Source organism: Eubalaena glacialis, chromosome 2 (genome assembly GCF_028564815.1).
Source record: "Eubalaena glacialis isolate mEubGla1 chromosome 2, mEubGla1.1.hap2.+ XY, whole genome shotgun sequence".
Taxonomy (NCBI): domain Eukaryota; kingdom Metazoa; phylum Chordata; class Mammalia; order Artiodactyla; family Balaenidae; genus Eubalaena; species Eubalaena glacialis.
The window spans coordinates 144856486-144879242 of NC_083717.1; the positions used below are offsets into that span (position 1 = coordinate 144856486).

At 39.4% G+C, this 22757-nt stretch overlaps 1 long non-coding RNA gene across 1 annotated transcript in view; it reads right to left on the bottom strand.

Moving 5' to 3' along the window:
• The window catches only part of LOC133085452 (uncharacterized), a 228118-nt gene extending 205770 nt beyond the window's left edge, over positions 1 to 22348 (bottom strand). The window contains exons 1-2 of the long non-coding RNA XR_009699555.1: positions 22295 to 22348; positions 17247 to 17388 (exon numbers count right to left, since the gene is read on the bottom strand). This is a non-coding gene — a long non-coding RNA (uncharacterized LOC133085452). The remainder of the gene's footprint in view (positions 1 to 17246; positions 17389 to 22294) is intronic.
• Positions 22349 to 22757: the final 409 nt, after the last annotated feature.

Genomic DNA, 22757 nt, shown 5'->3' on the forward strand with positions numbered 1-22757 from the left:
GAACACAGAGAAACTCACAGCAGATGAAGGAGCAAGGCAAAAACCCACCAGACCTAACAAATGAAGAGGAAATAGGCAGTCTACCTGAAAAAGAATTCAGAATAATGATAGTAAAGATGATCCAAAATCCTGGAAATAGAATGGAGAAAATACAAGAAACGTTTAACAAGGACCTAGAAGAACTAAAGAGCAAACAAACAGTGATTAACAACACAATAAATGAAATTAAAAATTCTCTAGAAGGGATCAATAGCAGAATAACTGAGGCAAAAGAACAGATAAGTGACCTGGAAGATAAAACAATGGAAATAACTACTGCAGAGCAGAATAAAGAAAAAAGAATGAAAAGAATTGAGGACAGTCTCAGAGACCTCTGGGACAACAGCAAACGCACCAACATTCGAATTATAGGGGTCCCAGAAGAAGAAGAGAAAAAGAAACGGACTGAGAAAATATTTGAAGAGATTATAGTTGCAAACTTCCCTAATATGGGAAAGGAAATAGTTAATCAAGTCCAGGAAGCACAGAGATTCCCATACAGGATAAATCCAAGGAGAAACACGCCAAGACACATATTAATCAAACTATCAAAAATTAAATACAAAGAAAAAATATTAAAAGCAGCAAGGGAAAAACAACAAATAACACACAAGGGAATCCCCATAAGGTTAACAGCTGATCTTTCAGCAGAAACTCTGCAAGCCAGAAAGGAGTGGCAGGACATATTTAAAGTGATGAAGGAGAAAAACCTACAACCAAGATTACTCTACCCAGCAAGGATCTCATTCAGATTTGACGGAGAAATTAAAACCTTTACAGACAAGCAAAAGCTAAGAGAATTCAGCACCACCAAACCAGCTTTACAACAAATGTTACAGGAACTTCTCTAGGCAGGAAACACAAGAGAAGGAAAAGACCTACAATAACAAACCCAAAACAATTAAGAAAATGGTTATAGGAACATACATATCGATAATTACCTTAAATGTAAATGGATTAAATGCTCCAACCAAAAGACATAGACTGGCTGAATGGATACAAAAACAAGACCCATACATATGCTATCTACAAGAGACCCACCTCAGACCTAGGGACACATACAGACTGAAAATGAGGGGATGGAAAAAGATATTCCATGCAAATGGAACTCAGAGGAAAGCTGGAGTAGCAATTCTCACATCAGACAAAATAGACTTTAAAACAAAGACTATTACCAGAGACAAAGAACGACACTACATAATGATCAAAGGATCAGTCCAAGAAGAAGATATAACAATTGTAAATATCTATGCACCCAACATAGGAGCACCTCAATACATAAGGCAAATACTAACAGCCATAAAAGGGGAAATCGACAGTAACACAATCATAGTAGGGGATTTTAACACCCCACTTTCACCAATGGACAGATCATCCAAAATGAAAATAAATAAGGAAACACAAGCTTTAAATGATACATTAAACAAGACGAACTTAATTGATATTTATAGGACATTCCATCCGAAAACAACAGAATACACATTCTTCTCAAGTGCTCATGGAACATTCTCCAGGATAGATCATATCTTGGGTCACAAATCAAGCCTTGGTAAATTTAAGAAAATTGAAATCGTGTCAAGTATCTTTTCCAACCACAACGCTATGAGACTAGATATCAGTTACAGGAAAAAATTTGTAAAAAATACAAACATATGGAGGCTAAACAATACACTACTTAATAACCAAGAGATCACTGAAGAAATCAAAGAGGAAATCAAAAAATACCTAGAAACAAATGACAATGAAAACACGATGACCCAAAACTTATGGGATGCAGCAAAAGCGGTTCTAAGAGGGAAGTTTATAGCAATACAATCGTACCTTAAGAAACAAAAAAATCTCAAATAAACAACCTAAACTTATACCTAAAGCAATTAGAGAAAGAAGAACAAAAACACCCCAAAGTTAGCAGAAGGAAGGAAATCATAAAGATCAGATCAGAAATAAATGAAAAAGAAATGAAGGAAACAATAGTAAAGATCAATAAAACTAAAAGCTAGTTCTTTGAGAAGATAAACAAAATTGATAAGCCATTAGCCAGACTCATCAAGAAAAAAAGGGAGAAGACTCAAATCAATAGAATTAGAAATGAAAAGGGAGAAGTAACAACTGACACCGCAGAAATACAAAGGATCATGAGAGATTACTACAAGCAACTATATGCCAATAAAATGGACAACCTGGAAGAAATGGACAAATTCTTAGAAATGCACAACCTTCCAAGACTGAACCAGGAAGAAATAAAAAATATGAACAGACCAATCACAAGCACTGAAATTGAAACTGTGATTTAAAATCTTCCAGCAAACAAAAGCCCAGGACCAGATGGCTTCACAGGCGAATTCTATCAAACATTTAGAGAAGAGCTAACAACTATCCTTCTCAAACTCTTCCAAAATATAGCAGAGGGAGGAACACTCCCAAACTCATTCTACGAGGCCACCATGACCCTGATACCAAAACCAGACAAAGATGTCACAAAGAAAGAAAACTACAGTCCAATATCACTGATGAACATAGATGTAAAAATCCTCAACAAAATACTAGCAAACAGAGTCCAACAGCACATTAAAAGGATCATACACCATGATCAAGTGGGGTTTATCCCAGGAATGCAAGGATTCTTCAATATACGCAAATCAATCAATGTGATACACCATATTAACAAATTGAAGGAGAAAAACCATATGATCATCTCAATAGATGCAGAGAAAGCTTTTGACAAAATTCAACACCCATTTATGATAAAAACCCTCCAGAAAGTAGGCATAGAGGGAACTTTCCTCAACACAATAAAGGCCATATATGACAAACCCACAGCCAACATCGTCCTCAATGGTCAAAAACTGAAACCATTTCCACTAAGATCAGGAACAAGACAAGGTTGCCCATTCTCATCACTATTATTCAACATAGTTTTTGAAGTTTTAGCCACAGCAATCAGAGAAGAAAAAGAAATAAAAGCAATCCAAATTGGAAAAGAAGAAGTAAAGCTGTCACTGTTTGCAGATGACATGGTACTATACAAAGAGAACCCTAAAGATGCTACCAGAAAACTACTACAGCTAATCAATGAATTTGGTAAAGTAGCAGGATACAAAATTAATGCACAGAAATCTCTTGCATTCCTATACACTAATGATGAAAAATCTGAAAGTGAAATTAAGGAAACACTCCCATTTACCACTGCAACAAAAAGAATAAATTACCTAGGAATAAACCTACCTAGGGAGACAAAAGACTTGTATGCAGAAAATTATAAGACACTAATGAAAGAAATTAAAGATGATACAAGTAGATGGAGAGATATACCATGTTCTTGGATTGGAAGAATCAACATTGTGAAAATGACTATACTACCCAAAGCAATCTACAGATTCAATGCAATCCCTATCAAACTACCACTGGCATTTTTCACAGAACTAAAACAAAAAATTGTACAATTTGTATGGAAACACAAAAGACCCTGAATAGCCAAAGCAATCTTGAGAAAGAAAAACAGAGCTGGAGGAATCAGGCTCCCTGACTTCAGACTATACTACAAAGCTACAGTCATCAAGACAGTATGGTACTGGCACAAAAACAGAAATATAGGTCAATGGAACAGGATAGAAAGCCCAGAGATTAACCCACATACAAATGGTCACCTTATCTTTGATAAAGGAGGCAAGAATATACAGTGGAGAAAAGACAGCCTCTTCAATAAGTGGTGCTGGGAAAACTGGACAGCTACATGTAAAGGAATGAAATTAGAACACTCCCTAACACCATACACAAAAATAAATTCAAAATGGATTAAAGACCTAAATGTAATGCCAGACACTATAAAACGCTTAGAGGAAAACATAGGCAGAACACTCTATGACATAAATCACAGCAAGATCCTTTTTTGACCCACCTCCTAGAGAAATGGAAATAAAAACAAAAATAAACAAATGGGACGTAATGAAACTTAAAAGCTTTTGCACAGCAAAGGAAACCATAAACAAGACGAAAAGACAACCCTCAGAATGGGAGAAAATATTTGCAAATGAAGCAACTGACAAAGGATTAATCTCCAAGATTTACAAGCAGCTCATGCAGCTCAATAACAAAAAAACAAACAACCCAATCCAAAAATGGGCAGAAGACCTAAATAGACATTTCTCCAAAGAAGGTATACAGATTGCCAACAAACACATGAAAGAATGCTCAACATCATTAATCATTAGAGAAATGCAAATCAAAACTACAATGAGATATAATCTCACACTGCTCAGAATGGCCATCATCAAAAATCTACAAACAATAAATGCTGGAGAGGGTGTGGAGAAAAGGGAACACTCTTGCACTGTTGGTGGGAATGTAAATTGATACAGCCTCTATGGAGAACAGTATGGAGGTTCCTTAAAAAACTAAAAATAGAACTACCATACGACCCAGCAATCCCACTACTGGGCATATACCCTGAGAAAACCATAATTCAAAAAGAGTCATGTACCAAAATGTTCATTGCAGCTCTATTTACAATAGCCAGGACATGGAAGCAACCTAAGTGTCCACTGACAGATGAATGGATAAAGAAGATGTGGCACATATATACAATGGAATATTACTCAGCCATAGAAAGAAATGAAATGGAGGTATTTGTAGTGAGGTGGATGGACCTAGAGTCTGTCATACAGAGTGAAGTAAGTCAGAAAGAGAAAAACAAATACCATATGCTAACACATATATATGGAATCCAAAAAAATAAAAAAAATAAAAAATGGTCATGAAGAACCTAGGGGCAAGACGGGAATAAAGACACAGACCTACTAGAGAATGGACTTGAGGATACGGGGAGGGGGAAGAGTACGCTGGGACGAAGTGAGAGAGTGGCATGGACATATATACACTACCAAACGTAAAAGAGATAGCTAGTAGGAAACAGCCGCATAGCACAGGGAGATCAGCTCGGTGCTTTGTGACCACCTAGAGGGGTGGGATAGGGATGGTGGGAGGGAGGGAGATACAAGAGGGAAGAGATATGGGGACATATGTATATGTATAACTGATTCACTTTGTTATAAAGCAGAAACTAACACACCATTGTAAAGCAATTATACTCCAATAAAGATGTTAAAAAAAATTAAATTTTTTAAAAAGCACTTTACATCTGGAGGTAAACTTTAAAAACAGAATATCCTATCAAACATTAACCCTCAAAATAAATGAGACCTTGAGCCCTTTTCCAAAAATTGCTAAGTAAAGAGTGAACATGTTGACCCCTGACTTTGCAATACCAGCATCTACAGATATTAGACAATCCCACAGATATATTTTTTAATCTTATCAGTCATGATTTATTCATACCTTCTTCAGTTAATATTAAGACACAGAGAAAGTATAATTATTGCATATGAGACAGAATGTATGCACACATCACTGGAAAATAAACTTACATAAAACTTCTCCATTTTCACAGATATAATAATTATGTGAGAAAACTGCCACTGTTTCCCATCATGAACAGCTAACCAGTGATAACCTTGAAGGGCTTTTTTTCTTAAATACTTGCTGTGTCCTTTACTTGGAAAGCCAATTCTGAAGGCTGGTCTTCCTTGCAAAATATTCCAAGTAAAGGTCCTTTTGTTTTCTTATTGCTTTTATTTCTGAGTTTTTCTTTCACCCACTGGGGCTTAATTAGCTGTGTTGCCTGATAAATATACAACTCAGACCTCTTTCATCCAGGTTTGACTTTCTCAGTTCTTGAAGTAAAAGGCTATGGGGATGTACCTTTTACTCCCAAGACTCGATTTCTGTTTCTAACCATTTGTCGCTTGCTTCCTGGAATAAGTCTGGCTCTTGGCCAGGTCTGGTTCTGTTTTGCACATGACTACTGTTTCATTTCCTCCGTAAGTAGCAATGGTGCCAGGAGACAGGTTTCTATTCTATGCTCTGACCATCTGGTTTCCATTGGGCAGCAGACAACAGGGAGTCTGCTGTTCTCCTTATCTTTTTCCCTTTTATTTATCGGCTGTCTTGAGAAATTCTGATGTGTCCTGGCCTTGGAACAACTGTCCCTTTGCCACCGAGTCATGAAACTGTACTTTACTCAGGTCACTGGGTGGTCTCAACAACAGTGTTGAGAACTCACTCATGTCCCATCCTGAACCACCGATTACACATTTTAATTTCCAACTGTCAGTAAAATCTTCATGCTATTTGGCCTGTCAACTATGAGCTCAAATCACTCCAAATAAAAAAAGAGAAAAGTTCTGTGCCCCACTGAAACAGAAACTCATGCCTGGGTCAAGGAACATGACAGCAAAGGCAGTTTTGACATGCATCGTGCCACCCCCTGCTGGACGCAAAGCTGCTGCAAGTGACTGGTGAGGTTTTTTTTGTTTTGGGGGTTTTTTTTATACAGCAGGTTCTTATTAGTCATCAGTTTTATACAAATCAGTGTATACATGTCAATCCCAATCTCCCAATTCATCACACCACCACCATCACCACCCCCCCCCCACGGCTCTCCCCGCTTGGTGTCCATACGTTTGTTCTCTACATCTGTGTCTCAATTTCTGCCCTGCAAAGCGGTTCATCTATACCATTTTTCTAGGTTCCACATATATGCATTAATATACAATATTTGTTTTTCTCTTTCTGACTTACTTCACTCTGTATGACAGTCTCTAGATCCATCCACGTCTCAACAAATGACCCAATTTCGTTCCTTTTTATGGCTGAGTAATATTCCATTGAATATATGTACCATATCTTCTTTATCCATTCGTCTGTCGATGGGCATTTAGGTTGCTTCCATGACCTGGCTATTGTAAATAGTGCTGCAATGAACATTGGGGTGCATGTGTCTTTTTGAATTGTGGTTTTCTCTGGGTATATGCCCAGTAGTGGGATTGCTGGATCATATGGTAATTCTATTTTAAGTTTTTTAAAGAACCTCCATACTGTTCTCCATAGTGGCTGTATCAGTTTACATTCTCACCAACAGTGCAAGAGGGTTCCCTTTTCTCCACACCCTCTCCAGCATTTGTTGTTTGTAGATTTTCTGATGAAGCCCATTCTAACTGGTGTGAGGTGATACCTCATTGTAGTTTTGATTTGCATTTCTCTAATAATTAGTGACGTTGAGCAGCTTTTCATGTGCTTCTTGGCCATCTGTATGTCTTCTTTGGAGAAATGTCTATTTAGGTCTTCTGCCCATTTTTTGATTGGGTTGTTTGTTTTTTTAATATTGAGCTGGATGAGCTGTTTATATATTTTGGAGATTAATCCTTTGTCCGTTGATTCGTTTGCAAATATTTTCTGCCATTCCGAGGGTTGTCTTTTCGTCTTGTTTATGGTTTCCTTTGTTGTGCAAAAGCTTTTAAGTTTCATTACGTCCCATTTGTTTATTTTTGTTTTTATTTCCATTACTCTAGGAGGTGGATCAAAAAAGATCTTCCTGTGATTTATGTCAAACAGTGTTCTTCCTGTGTTTTCCTCGAAGAGATTTATAGTGCCTAGTCTTACATTTAGGTCTCTAATCCATTTTGAGTTTATTTTTGTGTATGGTGTGAGGGAGTGTCCTAATTTCATTCTTTTACATGTAGCTGTCCAGTTTTCCCAGCACCACTTACTGAAGAGACTGTCTTTTCTCCACTGTATATCCTTGCCTCCTTTGTCATAGATTAGTTGACCATAGGTGCGTGGGTTTACCTCTGGGCTTTCTATCTTGTTCCATTGATCTATGTTTCTGTTTTTTTGCCAGTACCATATTGTCTTGATGACTGTAGCTTTGTAGTACAGTCTGAAGTCAGGGAGTCTGATTCCTCCAGCTCCGTTTTTTTCCCTCAAGACTGCTTTGGTTATTCGGGGTCTTTTGTGTCCCCATACAAATTTTAAGATTTTTTTTTTCTAGTTCCATAAAAAATGCCATTGGTAATTAGATAGGGATTGCACTGAATCTGTAGATTGTTTTGGGTAGTATAGTCATTTTCACAATATTGATTCTTACAATCCAAGAACATGGTATATCTCTCCATCTGTTGGTATTGTGTTTAATTTCTTTCATCAGTGTCTTGTAGATTTCTGCATACAGGTCTTTCATCGCCTTAGGTAGGTTTATTCCTAGGTATTTTTTTCTTTTTGTTACAGTGGTAAATGGGAGTGTTTCCTTAATTTCTCTTTCAGATTTTTCATCATTAGTGTATAGGAATGCAAGAGATTTCTGTGCATTAATTTTGTATCCTGCAACTTTACCAAATTCATTGATTAGCTCTAGTAGTTTCCTGGTGGCATCTTTAGGATTCTCTATGTATAGTATCATGTCATCTGCAAACAGTGACAGTTTTACTTCTTCTTTTACAATTTGTATTCCTTTTATTTCTTTTTCTTCTCTGATTGCCGAGGATAGGACTTCCAAAACTATGTTGAATAATAGCGGTGAGAGTGGATATCCTTGTCTTGTTCCTGATCTTAGAGGAAATGCTTTCAGTTTTTCACCATTGAGAATGATGTTTGCTGTGGGTTTGTCATATATGGCCTTTATTATGTTGAGGTAGGTTCCCTCTATGTCCACTTTCTGGAGAGCTTTTATCATAAATGGGTGTTGAATTTTGTCAAAAGCTTTTTCTGCATCTATTGAGATGATCATATGGTTTTTATTCTTCAATTTGTTAATATGGTGTATCACATTGATTGATTTGCATATATTGAAGAATCCTTGCATCCCTGGGATAAACCCCACTTGCTCATGGTGTATGATCCTTTTAATGTGCTGTTGGATTCTGTTTGCTAGTATTTTGTTGAGGATTTTTGCATCTATGTTCATCAGTGATATTGGTCTGTAATTTTCTTTTTTTGTAGTATCTTTGTCTGGTTTTGGTATCAGGATGATGGTGGCCTCATAGAATGAGTTTGGAAGTGTTCCTTCCTCTGCAATTTTTTGGAAGAGTTTGAGAAGAATGGGTGTTAGCTCTTCTCTAAATGTTTGATAGAATTCACCTGTGAAGCCATCTGGTCCTGGACTTTTGTTTGTTGGAAGATTTTTAATCACAGTTTCAATTTCATTACTTGTGATTGGTCTGTTCACATTTTCTATTTCTTCCTGGTTCAGTCTGGGAAGGTTATACCTTTCTAAGAATTTGTCCATTTCTTCCAGGTTGTCCATTTTATTGGCATAGAGTTGCTTGTAGTAGTCTCTTAGGATGCTTTGTATTTCTGCGGTGTCTGTTGTAACTTCTCATTTTTCATTTCTAATTTTATTGATTTGAGTCCTCTTCCTCTTTTTCTTGATGAGTCTGGCTAATGGTTTATCAATTTTGTTTATCTTCTCAAAGAACCAGCTTTTAGTTTTATTGATCTTTGCTATTGTTTTCTTTGTTTCTATTTATTTCTGCTCTGATCTTTATGATTTCTTTCCTTCTGCTAACTTTGGGTTTTGTTTGTTATTCTTTCTCTAGTTCCTTTAGGTGTAAGGTTAGATTATTTACTTGAGATTTTTCTTGTTTCTTGAGGTAGGCTTGTATAGCTATAAACTTCCCTCTTAGAACTGCTTTTGCTGCATCCCATAGGTTTTGGATTGTTGTGTTTTCATTGTCATTTGTCTCTAGGTATTTTTTGATTTCCTCTTTGATTTCTTCAGTGATTTCTTGGTTATTTAGTAACGTAGTGTTTAGCCTCCATGTGTTTGTGTTTTTTACGTTTTTTCCCCTGTAATTCATTTCTAATCTCATAGCGTTGTGGTCAGAATAGATGCTTGATACGATTTCAATTTTCTTAAATTTACTGAGGCTTGGTTTGTGACCCAAGATGTGATCTATCCTGGAAGAATGTTCTGTGTGCACTTGAGAAGAAAGTGTAATCTGCTGTTTTTGGATGGAATGTCCTATAAATATCAATTAAATCTATCTGGTCTATTGTGTCATTTAAAGCTTCTGTTTCCTTATTTATTTTCATTTTGGATGATCTGTCCATTGGTGTAAGTGAGATGTTAAAGTCCCCCACTATTACTGTGTTACTCTCGATTTCCTCTTTTATAGCTGTTAGCAGTTGCCTTATGCAATGAGGTGGTCCTATGTTGGGTGCATATATATTTATAATTGTTATATCTTCTTCTTGGATTGATCCCTTGATCATTATGTAGTGTCCTTCCTTGTCTCTTGTAACATTCTTTATTTTAAAGTCTATTTTATCTGATATGAGTATTGCTACTCCAGCTTTCTTTTGATTTCCATTTGCATCCCCTCACTTTTTCCATCCCCTCACTTTCAGTGTGTATGTGTCCCTAGGTCTGAAGTGGGTCTCTTGTAGACAGCATATATATGGGTCTTGTTTTTGTATCCATTCAGCAAGCCTGTGTCTTTTGGTTGGAGCATTTAATCCATTCACGTTTAAGGTAATTATCGATATGTATGTTCCTATTACCATTTTCTTAATTGCTTTGGGTTTGTTTTTGTAGGTCCTTTTCTTCTCTTGTGTTTCACACTTAGAGAAGTTCCTTTAGCATTTGTTGTAGAGCTGGTTTGGTGGTGCTGAATTCTCTTAGCTTTTGCTTGTCTGTAAAGCTTTTGATTTCTCCATCGAATCTGAATGAGACCCTTGCCAGGTAGAGTAATCTTGGTGGTAGGTTCTTCCCTTTCGTCACTTTAGTATATCATGCCACTCCCTTCTGGCTTGTAGAGTTTCTGCTGAGAAATCAACTGTTAATCTTATGGGAGTTCCCTTGTATGTTATTCGTCGTTTTTCCCTGGCTGCTTTCAATAATTTTTCTTTGTCTTTAATTTTTGCCAATTTGATTACTACATGTCTCGGCGTATTTCTCCTTGGGTTTATCCTGTATGGGAGTCGCTGCGCTTCCTGGACTTGGGTGGCTATTTCCTTTCCCATGTTAGGGAAGTTTTCGACTATAATCTCTTCAAATATTTTTTTGGGTCCTTTCTCTCTCTTCTCCTTCTGGGACCCCTATAATGCGAATGTTGTTGCATTTAATGTTGTCCCAGAGGTCTCTTAGGCTGTCTTCATTTCTTTTCATTCCTTTTTCTTTATTCTGTTCTGCAGCAGTGAATTCCACCATTCTCTCTTCCAGGTCACTTATCCGTTCTTCTGCCTCAGTTATTCTGCTATTGATTCCTTCTAGTGTAGTTTTCATTTCGGTTATTGTATTGTTCATCTCTGTTTGTTCTTTAATTCTTCTAGGTCTTTGTTAAACATTTCTTGCATCTTCTCGATCTTTGCCTCCATTCTTTTTCCGAGGTCCTGGATCATCTTCACTATCATTATTCTGAATTCTTTTTCTGGAAGGTTGCCTATCTCCACTTCATTTAGTTGTTTTTCTGGGGTTTTATCTTGTTCCTTCATCTGGTACATAGTCCTCTGTCTTTTCATCTTGTCTATTTTTCTGTGAATGTGGTTTTTGTTCCACAGGCTGCAGGATTGTAGGTCTTCTTGCTTCTGCAGACTGGTGAGTTTTTGCTGAGACCTGACAAACTGGGCTTTGTGTTTACTTCTTCTTTTTTTATTTATTTATTTATTTATTTATTTATTTATTTATTTTTGGCTGTGTTGGGTCTTCATTTCTGCACAAGGGCTTTCTCTAGTTGCAGCAAGCGGGGGCCACTCTTCATCGTGGTGTGCGGGCCTCTCACTATCGTGGCCTCTTTTGTTGCGGAGCACAGGCTCCAGACGCGCAGGCTCAGTAGTTGTGGCTCACGGGCCCAGTTTCTCCACGGCATGTGGGATCCTCCCAGACCAGGGCTCGAACCCGTGTCCCCTGCATTAGCAGGCAGATTCTCAACCACTGCACCACCAGGGAAGTCCTGTGTTTACTTATGACTCATGTCTGAGGCTGCTGTTCTCTATGTGTCTGTGCCCTTTCCCCTATCCTCAAAAGAAGATAATTAAACTTTAACAGTGGAGCAGGATAGACTGTGGGAGAATAAGGGTGGAAGCAGAGAGGACAGTGGGGCTAATACATTAGTGCAGGCGAGAGATGGCAGAGGCTTAGACTAGACTAATGATGGCAAATGCATGAGAAGTAACTGCATCCAATATATTTTAAAGGCTGAGTTGACCAACTTTGCAGATCGAATGGACATGAGGGATGAGAAGAATTGTGAAGCCAAGAATGACCCCAAGATTTTTGATAGATGACAGAAGAGAAACTCAGAATTAGCTTGACTATTCAGAAAAATGGAACGTAATAGGGATATGTAAACCCAGCTCTTGAGTTTAGAAATTCAACTGCAAAAATGCAAGATACAGGAAAATGGGCCTTAACGGAGTCTGTGAGAAAACGACCTAGGGGGTCTTAGTGGAATGTAAGTTCAGAGTGATTCACTTTACAATCAAAAGAGGCTACAACTTAAAATATAGCAACTGAAGTACAGTGCCTGATTTGAGGGAGATGATGCTTTCAGTATATTCCACACTAGGCAGTTCACATCTAAAATCCTTTCCACCAACAAGGACCTACCTTGTAGCACAGGGAATGATACTCAATATTTTATAATAACCTAAAGGGAAAGGAATCTGAAAGAGACTAGATATAGATATAGATACAGATATAGATATAGATAACTGAATTACTGTGCTGTACACCTGAAACTAACACAACATTGTAAATCAACTATACTACAATTTAAAAAAAAAAAGAAAAAACAAATAAAAGGAAATTGAATCACACACATACACAAGTAAATACATACATACATTAAATAAAATAAAATCCCTTCCAATGCTAAGATTCATAAATCTTTAAATCCATCACCTAGGAGAAGCAACATGTACTTGTAGTGGTCTCCATATGTGACATGTATACAGGAAGGAATCACAGACAAATTTACATTTTTAAATACTAAATGATAAGCCACAGTACCATCTACTGTGTGCTAAGTACCTCACTAGCATGCCTTACGTACATGATTGCTGGGTTTTCTCGGTGATTCCTTCCTAACACAAGAGGAAGCCGTCCACACATCCACACTGAGCACCTTATTTGTCTTTGGAGCTTCTTTTTATGAATAGGCATGGAGGTCAGGAGAAGAGTGGCATTACCCAACACGCGTGTGTGTGTGTGTGTATGTGTGTGTGTGTGTGTGTGTTTTGCAGGAGCAACATAAGCACGAGAGCAGTCGACCAAGTCAAAAGACTTGAGTTCTGGGTGGGTCTCAGGCTTCAACTTTCCACACGACTTCAGGCAAGTGTCCTTTGCCTGTATTTCAGTGTCCTAAGCTGTAATGGAGCAAATAATGGCAGCCTCTGTGCCCACTGAAAAGAGAGGCTCTCAAGACAAATGGAGTGTCCTCTAATCAACAGCCACCTACGGAGTAGTTGCAGAGTACAAGACAGTATAATTAAGCCCTTAGGAGAAAAATGTGCTCCGAGTTCTCCAGAGAGAAAAGGGACAGAGGAAAAGTAAATGAGAAAGTGAAAAGGACAGTGGGCATGAACAAAAGTCCCTCCCTGGGAGACAGTTTAAGAAGCAGATCTCTCCAGAAACATCCATCCAAGGTACCAGAGCTTTTAAGCACACTAGCCAGTAATGGAGTGCAAGAGAGGTCACTGCCAGAGATGAATGCAGTGTTCGTTGAACAGCGAAATGGATGGCTTGTGTAATAGGAACAGTTGGTTCTGCCAGGGTAGGGTCTCCCCTGTCCTTCCCACCTACGTTTATACTGCTGTGTGTAATGTCGTGGGACAAAGATCAAAGAAGGAAATGACAACCACATGGGTAGCACAGGAAGACTACGACATAGAACAAAAGTACTTAAGGCAGCTTCAGGTAAATTAGTGTTAATTCTCAGTTACCCCAACACCCATTACAAACCCTTCCAGACAACATCTCACCAACTGAAAAACACTCTCTTTTGTCTCTTTTTCTCCAGACTGTGGACATTTAATGCTCACATAAGAAGAAAGAGCCTTAAAATATAAGAACCCAGAAAACCAAAACCACTCTTCCTTTTAAGCAATTCCAAACTAGATCCACTAAAAACTATCTGGTCCACTGGTTTTATACTGAAAAGTCTGGCTGGCTGAAAACTATACTGTTTTACAACTAAAAGGAACATAAGAATTCAGAAATCTGGCAGAATATAAGGTTTCTGCATTACCATTTTAAAGCAATATTACTTCTTTTGAAGATAGATATTTTATCTCTAAATGGCTGGACATGACCTTTACAAGTGTGTGGTTTCTGTTGGCTGGGGGAAAAAAAAAAAAAAAAGTCACTCCTGCTTCTCATTCTCTTGTATCTACTAATCACTTTTTCTCTTTACATACTACATAATCAATAGGGACATGTCCATTGCCCTTCTAGCTGATTTCTATTATTTCTCATTACAGCCTGTGTTCCAATTCCCTGCTTCCCACCTGGTATTAAATATTTAGACACTGAGTCTAAACCATCCTATTCCTGCCACTGTCAGGGTGACCATCCTATAGTTGTGTAATCAATTAGCCTGGCATCTGATCTCTGTTTCAAGTGTCTTCTTAGAGGAAATTTAATTATGATTAATATCTTTTCATGACTTTGAAATTATATAGGTATGATTCCTTACTCAATCATACTTGTTAAAAATCATAAATCAATTAATTTTATTCCCTCTAGATTTGAGGAGACCTTTCTAATTCTGACTGAATTTTAACAATGTAAAAAGTCCAGTAGACGTTAGATGAATATAATTCTTTTTTCTTTCACTGGAAAACCCTTTCAGTAAAATCTTTGTGGTTGGGAGATTTGGGGAACAAAGCCCGAAATCTGTGATGTTACCTGTTAACGTCATGTTATATGTTTTTTACATGTTATATCATTTTGTGTAGTAGAATACCAAAGGTTATGGTTTATTTTTTATTAGCTAGTTTTGTCTCTAACCTAGAAAACTTATTTCAGCATATTATTCCTCAAATTCTTCTTTGAACCTCCTTTACCTATCCTGCTGCTTGCCTTATTAATAAATTAAATAAATGTTTGACACATATTCTTTATCTGTATGATAGTCACGTTTTAATTTCTTTGAAAACTATACTTTGACATCTACCCCTACTTTCTTTCCAAGCCTTTCCAAGGATAGCCATGTAACATGACTCCAGTCAATCAGATACAAATAGAAGTCTGATTGGAGTTTCTGGAAAAGTTTTTGCTCCCTTGATAAAGAAGACAGTTGTAGCTGGCATTACCTCCCTTTTCTCGCCTTTCTGCCTTGATTTCCAACCTGATTTCTGGAGTTGGGGCAGCCAGCCTTGCTCCCAAGAGGCAAAAAGAACAAAGGAAAGGCTAAGAGACTCTGAGACAGGCCAGCTTAACATCACTAAGCCTACGAAACAAGAGCGGCAGCCATCAACTTCAAAATTTCTTATCTGAGAAAAATAAACACCCATTTGTTCAACCCATTGCAAGTCAGGTTTCTTCTTGCCTTCAACCAAACACATTTGTAGCTGACACAATTCCTTAGCTTCTTCTATGCTCTTGATTTTGTAGCAAGTTCTACTCAGCCTAAAGCTGGCACTACAAAAGAGCACACTTTTCAACAGAGATCATGGAGCAGGCTTGGCAGTGCTTTACAGCAGTTTCTAAAAACAAATGGATAGTTTCTCCATGTGTGAAGAAAACAAGTAACAAGCTGCCTGCAGCCTTCATCCCCATCCCCTCACCCCCACCCCAAACACCAAAGCTGATGAATCACAAACTAAGGAGACCGCTTCTTCCAACATCATTTCTTCCTAAGGGTTTGAAGACCAGAGGAGTTCCCGGGCACACGACAGCAAATGGAAGTGGCCACAGTGACCCTGCAGTGCCTGGGGCTCTCCTTCCCATCCCCTCCCACACTCCATGACTGACCTGGATTAGACCTGGCCTCCTCCCCGCCTCACATTACCAGAGAGGAGAGCCCCAGGGGAACATGAGTTGACAAGCAAAAATAACTAGACTCTGAGGGGTACTCAATGCATGACTAAGCTCAACTCAAACCTCTAACCTAAACTTTGCTTTCTTCTCACACTTGGGTGCCTAAGAATTTTTTTTCCACATCTGCTTGTTGTGTGCTCAAGGCTTATGCCTGGATTCTCATCACAAGAAAAGTGCCAATTCCTTTTTATGTATCTCTTCTAAATAAGGAACATGCACGTTATATGAATCCATTAAAAAGTCTCACATGGCCTACAGAGAGATCTGAGGCAGTCCGCTCTCTGGCAAAGAAAGAAAGAAAGAAAAGAAGGGAGGGAAGGAAGGAAGGAAGGAAGAGAGAAAGGGAGGGAGGGAGGGAGGGAAGGAAGGAAGGAAGGGAGGGAGGAAGAAAGAAAGGGAGGGAAGGAAGGAAAAAGGATGGGAGGAAGAAAGGGAGGATTTCTAGATGGAAACAGGAAAGGACACACACACACACACACACACACACATCTATTTCCTTATTCCCTTTTAGTACTCTCACTCTTAGAAAAAAAAAAGTCAACTCTTTTCCATGTAAAAACTCATTACTCAGAGAAACAAAATGACCTATACAAATTTCCTGTTTCTTAAGATTTCCCTAAAGATTCCACAGCCCTCAGTCATCCCCTGTGAGACGGCTCCTGTAGAACTCTCTCAGGATAGGACACAAGCCTATTATACGGACTTCCAATATTACTTCTGCCTCTTAAAATGATAGTGGTTATGTCTTCTTTCTTTTATTTTTTTTTCTTTTCCTCCTTTCTTTCTTTTTGACTCAAATGTCTATATGGTCACTGCCATTCCCTTACCCTTCCAATCCCCCATTCCCTCCACCCTTCTTTTCTTGATTTTCTTTCCTCCTGACTCTTTCTACCACATGTGAAAAACAGTGGGTGGATGGGAGCAAGTGAGAAAAGAAAATAACACGGAACAGTAGAGAAGCAATAATATACTAACATGAACCTTGTCTGAGAACAGCCTTCAGTTTTAGGGCACAGCCAGATTATCTGTGAATTGAAAGCACTTTGCCTGAAGCCCTGTCTACTTGGCATTTGAGCCTGGATAGCCCAGGGGCCACCCCTGCAGGTCCTGTAGGAAATGCTGCCACCCAATTGTCTCTCCTCTGTAAAGTTATCTCCCTCAGGATTGGATCTCATTAAGTCACTTGCCATTTTTTAACTGTCTTCTGATCTGAGTAACTAAACCCATGGGTGGCCCTAACAGGATCTTTCCATAGTTGATCAACCAGAAAGGCTGAAAAATGACCTTTGCAACCATTCCTCTGCTCCAGAAAAAGCAAGAATGTAATGGGATGTACCTTTTCAGATGAGGTAACTTCTGTGACAGTCATTCCTCAGAATAGAAGAAGGCAGCCAAGGAGGGTCTGGTGCTGAGGAGACCTTAGGTTAAAGTGGCCAGATTTCCTGCTCCTCCCAACGTAGATCTTCAACGGGCTCCAACTTCAGAGAGCACAAGAATATCAGACACATTTTCTCATAGGTGAAAAGAGGGATTTAGAATTCCCTTTTTTTTTAAGTTTCTTCAAATTGTATTTTTCTATACCAATGTATTTTTTATAGTGATTTACCATTTTTACCTAAATACATAAAATTTTTGTTCTAGAAGTAACTACAAAACACACCCCAGAGCTAAATGGAAGTTGCCTGGGTCCTCTGCCATTTGGGATTATTCATGCTACTGACCCCCCATTAAGGGGGTAAGTGAAGTGAAGGTTACTTGTGATGGTGACCCCAACCCTAACCCTCTCACGGCTTCTTGTTGTTTTAGGAACCTATGGGCTTTGGGAGAAATGGATCCTATTTAAGCAAAAAAAGCAAAACCCTTTTTCAAGGATAATTATTTTGTCCAACACTCATTTTGCACAAGTCTTTCTCAGAATTGACATTTCCCTGAAAGTGGCAAAGTTTTCAGCTCAATGTCAAGTGCAGCGAAGCCTTCTATTTTCCTTAAAGCAAAAAGGTTTCAAATATATTTTACCATCCTGACAGCAGTGACAAATGGGACTTCAACTCAAATGAATTACAGATGGGCTTTCTGAACCACATAAAACTCTATGCAAATAGAGAACCACTAACATTTTTTTTTTGAAATGTCAGAAATACACAAAGGATTTTTTTGACATTTGTTAAAAAAAACAATTCCTAGCTCCCTTCTCTTCATTACTTTTTTCATTTATTAATGGTAGAGTGATGCAGGATGCGGGGCAAGAAAGAGGGAGGGAGAAGCCAAAGTCAGGAAAACAAGAGGTTCCTTGACCAGCTGACAGTGCCAAGTCAACAGCATGGTCGGCAAGCAAATGCCTCAGACCTGCTGCTCATCTGAGGAATGGATAAACAGAGGTCAGCAAACTTTTTCTGCAAAGGGCCAGATAATAAATATTTTAGGCTTTGTGGACAATAGAGTCTCAGCTGCAATTACTCAACTCTGTAGCGTGAAAGCAGCCAGAACACTATGTAAATGAGTGGGCGTGGCCATGTCAAATAAAACTTTTTTATAAAAAATAGGGAGGTGGCCAGATTTGCCCCACAGGCCAGATTTGCAGACCTCTGAATTATGATATGACTGGCATTTTTAAAAAATAGTGCTTGGTGGCACATGAAAAGATGCTCAACATGGCTAATCATCAGGGAAATGCAAATCAAAACTGCAATGAGATATCACCTCACACCTTTCAGAATGGCTATCATCAAAAAGAATAACAAATAACAGGGACTTCCCTGGTGGCTCAGTGGTTAAGACTCTCAATGCAGGGGGCCCAGGGTTTGACCCCTGGTCAGGGAACTAGATCCCACATGCATGCCGCAACTAAGAGTTCGTATCCCATAACTAAGGAGCCGGCGAGACACAACAAAGGAGCCCGCCTGCTGCAACTAAGACCTGACTCAACCAAATAAATAAGTATAAAATAAATTTTTAAAAAATTTTTTTAAAGAATAACAAATAACAAGTGTTGGTGAGGATGTGGAGAAAAGGGAACCCTTATACACTGTTGGTGGGAATGTAAATTGGTGTGGCCACTGTGGAAAATAGTATGGAGGTTTCTCAAAAAACTAAAAATAGAACTACCATATGACCCAGCAATTCCACTCCTGGATATATATCTGAAAAAAACAAAAATGCTAATTCGAAAAGATACATGCATCCCGATGTTCACAGCAGCATTATTTACAATTGCCAAGATATGGAAGCAACCTAAGTGTGTCCATCAACAGATGAATGGATAAAGAAGATGTGATATATATACATAATGGAATATTACTCAGCCATAAAAAGAATGAAGTTTTGCCATTGGCAGCTACATGGATGGACTTGGAGGGCATTACGCTAAGTGAAAAAAGTCAGACAGAGAAATACTGTATGACATCACTTATGTACGCAATCTAAAAAAATACAACAAACCAGTGAATATAACAAAAAACAAGCACACTCACAGATATAGAGAATAAACTAATGGTTACCTGTGGGGAGTGGGGTGTGCAATATGGGGGGGAGAGTAGGAGGTACAAACTATTGGGTGTAGATAGGCTACAAGGATGCATTGTACAACATGGGGGATATAGCCAATATTTTGCAATAACTGTAAATGGAGTGGTGTAACCTTTAAAATTTATATAAAAAGTAAAAAACAAAAAAACAGTTTTTAATGAGTGCTTGGCAAGGAGAAGGGGATCACAAAACTTCATCCTCCAGAAGCTTCTACTGGCAATGGAGCTGATACAGCTGGAGGCCTCCAGTGGGTCCAGGCATTAACCTTTTTATTATTGGATTGTGGGGAGAAGGGGCTTCCAGATGAGGGACTCGAAGGGCTGTCGGGAACTTCAGGGCAGCAGCCAACTCAACATGTATAAAAAGTTCACCAATATTTTACCAACAGACAGGGCCATGCTAGGGGTACCAGCTAACAGCCTGTGTATAGCCTGGATCCCTGCATTAAGACACCACTCCAAGAAAAAGATTAAGAAAAAAAACTAAAGCCTTTCAAAAATGTGAGATTTGTTCATCTCCTCCCATACACAAAAAAAGCTCCAAACAAAAATAACTGTATTCATTTACAAGCAGAAAAGTGTAAAAGCCAGAAGAAGACAATACAGTTAGTAAGTAAGTTCCAAGGTCATTTTAAAGTAGGAAGAGAGAGCGGGCGCAGTGAAATGCTTCCTCCGATCGGGCTCTCTCTCATTACCTGGCTCCATTGCTCAATAACTGCGTCAGCACTAAGGACAGGGAGATCACCACGGCTCTGTGGCCCTCTGGTGGGTGGGGATGCCATAGAAACAGTGCTCTGAGGAAAACTACAACAGAGGAAGAAACTGTCTTTGGAGCATCCCCCCACCCCAGGTGCTCAGGACCCCCCTCATTTACTCCTACTCCCCCAAGCACACTCATACGCACATGTATCAGCTAAGCTCTGCCTCCCCCACTAAGCCCTCACCTCGCTACCATTAAGAAGTTACTAGCCTGGGAATTCCCTGGCAGCGGTTAGGACTCGCCGCTTTCACGGCCGAGGGCGCGGGTTCCATCCCTGGTTGGGGACCCCGCAAGCAGCGTGGCCAAAAAAAAAAGTTATTAGCCAACTAATTCAGGCTATAGTGCTCATGAATAACAATAGCTGCCTGTCTTTTACCTCTCAGAGGTTTGAGAATTTTTAAAAAGGGCATCTGGAATGAGCAATTCCTTTACCCAAAAGAAAGATTCTGTAACAGGAAGAGGATAAGCAGATATTTTTAGTCAGGGAGCCCTCTCCTTCTGAAAACCTGCTACCTTGATGACTGCCAATCTTTTCCTTGAAAAAGTAGACGCCAACTACAGCTCATGATGACAGAAAGTTGAATTTTTTTTTAATTGAAGGCTTTTGTCTTGATAGCCAGATGTCCAGAACATCAGGAAGTTTGGAACAAGGTGTATCCTGCATACACGCCCCCAACCACTTCTCCAGGGCTGTGCATGGTGTTACACTATGAACGTGGAGACTTGTTACAGAGCTGGGATTGTGCAGCTTGGGCAGGGGGTGGGGTGTAGTAAAAGATGTTGTCTCAGTGGCTTCTGGCCCATGGGGGGAGCCCTGGCCTTACAGATCCCTCTCCTACCTCTGGGGCAGGGAGAACACACCTCTGGAAGTTAAGCTGCCCTTTGTGGAGTTCAGCTTGGGCCAACAGACAGCCAGGCAGGTTCCTTTACAGCAATAGTATCCAAATCTTAAAAAAAAAAAAATGCCAGAGCCAAAGCACATGGCTTCTAAGTCACAAAAGGAAGATTGAGTCTGTGACCTCCAGTTCCCAGACCCACAGCCCTCGTGCTCTATCCTCATCAGCCCAACCTTAGTCTTTAAACATACAAGCTGCATCTCTTAAAAGTGTTTAGCCTTCAGCCTACCACATCTAATCAGAAGAAGGAATTCTAAGCCCCGGGCTCCATGCACTCCACAGCAATGACCTTGGAGGCACCCAGAGAGCATGTGTTTCTAGGGCCTTATTTCCTGGCAACTGCAATGACAGCCTCAAAGTTTGGGCTCATAAAATCCTCACCAAAAACTCTTTTTCTGACCTTACCTGAAACGCTGTCAAGTGATTTTAAAGCCTTGTGCAAAGCTTTTTCACAGAACCATTTAGTTTAGCTAAAGGGATGGAGGTGGGGAGAGAGGTGCTTTTGCATTTCAAGCCACGGGAGAGCAGCACGGAAGCCTCCATCAGCAGTGGGAATTAGACAACTGGCTTCCCAGCCAAGCACTAAAACTGGGGAGGAGGCCAGGGTCAAGACTGCGGCCCATGATAAAGTATGATAATCGCCACCATAGGCGAGAGGATCTTTTTCTAATTAAACTCTCCTTTACCTCCTGGGAGAAGTCCTGCCCAGCCAAGAGTCCCAGGAACAAGTGAGCTGAGAGAGAGAGAAAAAGAATCGTGAAAGAAAAATAACCACATGAATGGGATCTCTGGCTCCGAGGAGGAAACCACACGTAAAATGCCTCCAGTCGGAAAGGAGGGTCTCCTGTGAGAGGCACACACACCCAAAGGCATCTCTGCAGTCCCAGTGGCGGCCTCACACAGCTTCAGCATTGTCTTGGCATCCAAATCTTGAGGCTATGTACACAAAAGCATGTGAAAGTGCTAATGAACACTGTTATTGCTGGGATTCAGCACAGTCGCCCACTATAACCAAAACCCATGCATTAGGCATGAAGCTTCTTTGGGTCACATCTTTATGTTGCCTGAATGCTACTGAGCCTCATCTCCAATTAGTAGCTAAAGAACAGCACCTACATGTATGATACATATACATCTACATTTTTTCCTTTTTTTTAAATTTTGCTTGTGAAAATGTGAGTGTTCTGATTCAAAAAGATCTCACCTGGAGCAGAAGGTACACTGAGGCATGTTTTCCAGCTGAGGGAAAGGCACCAGAGTGAGGGAGATGGATGGATGGATGGATGGATGGATAGATAATAATGAGGGTAAAAACAGACCCAGCATCCTCAGCAGACTACAAAGCCTGTGGAAAGATGAGGAGACAGGTGAGAATATGCCCTCCTACCATCAAGGCAAATTCTTTTTTAAATATCAAAATTACCTATAACTAAAGGATCCCCCAAAGTGTCTCCCATGCCAAATAATATTCTATCATAGCAACATTGTTAAAAGAATGAAAACTAGTTTGATTACTTTAGTATGATTTCCCTCTTCTCCTTTCTTTAGAATATGTAACAATTTTTTCCATGACCATTAATAAAAATCAACCAGACAAAAAGTCCATTCCTTTTGACTGTAGAAGACAGAGTCTAAGGCACATTTGAGAAGCAGGAGAGAGTCAGAGG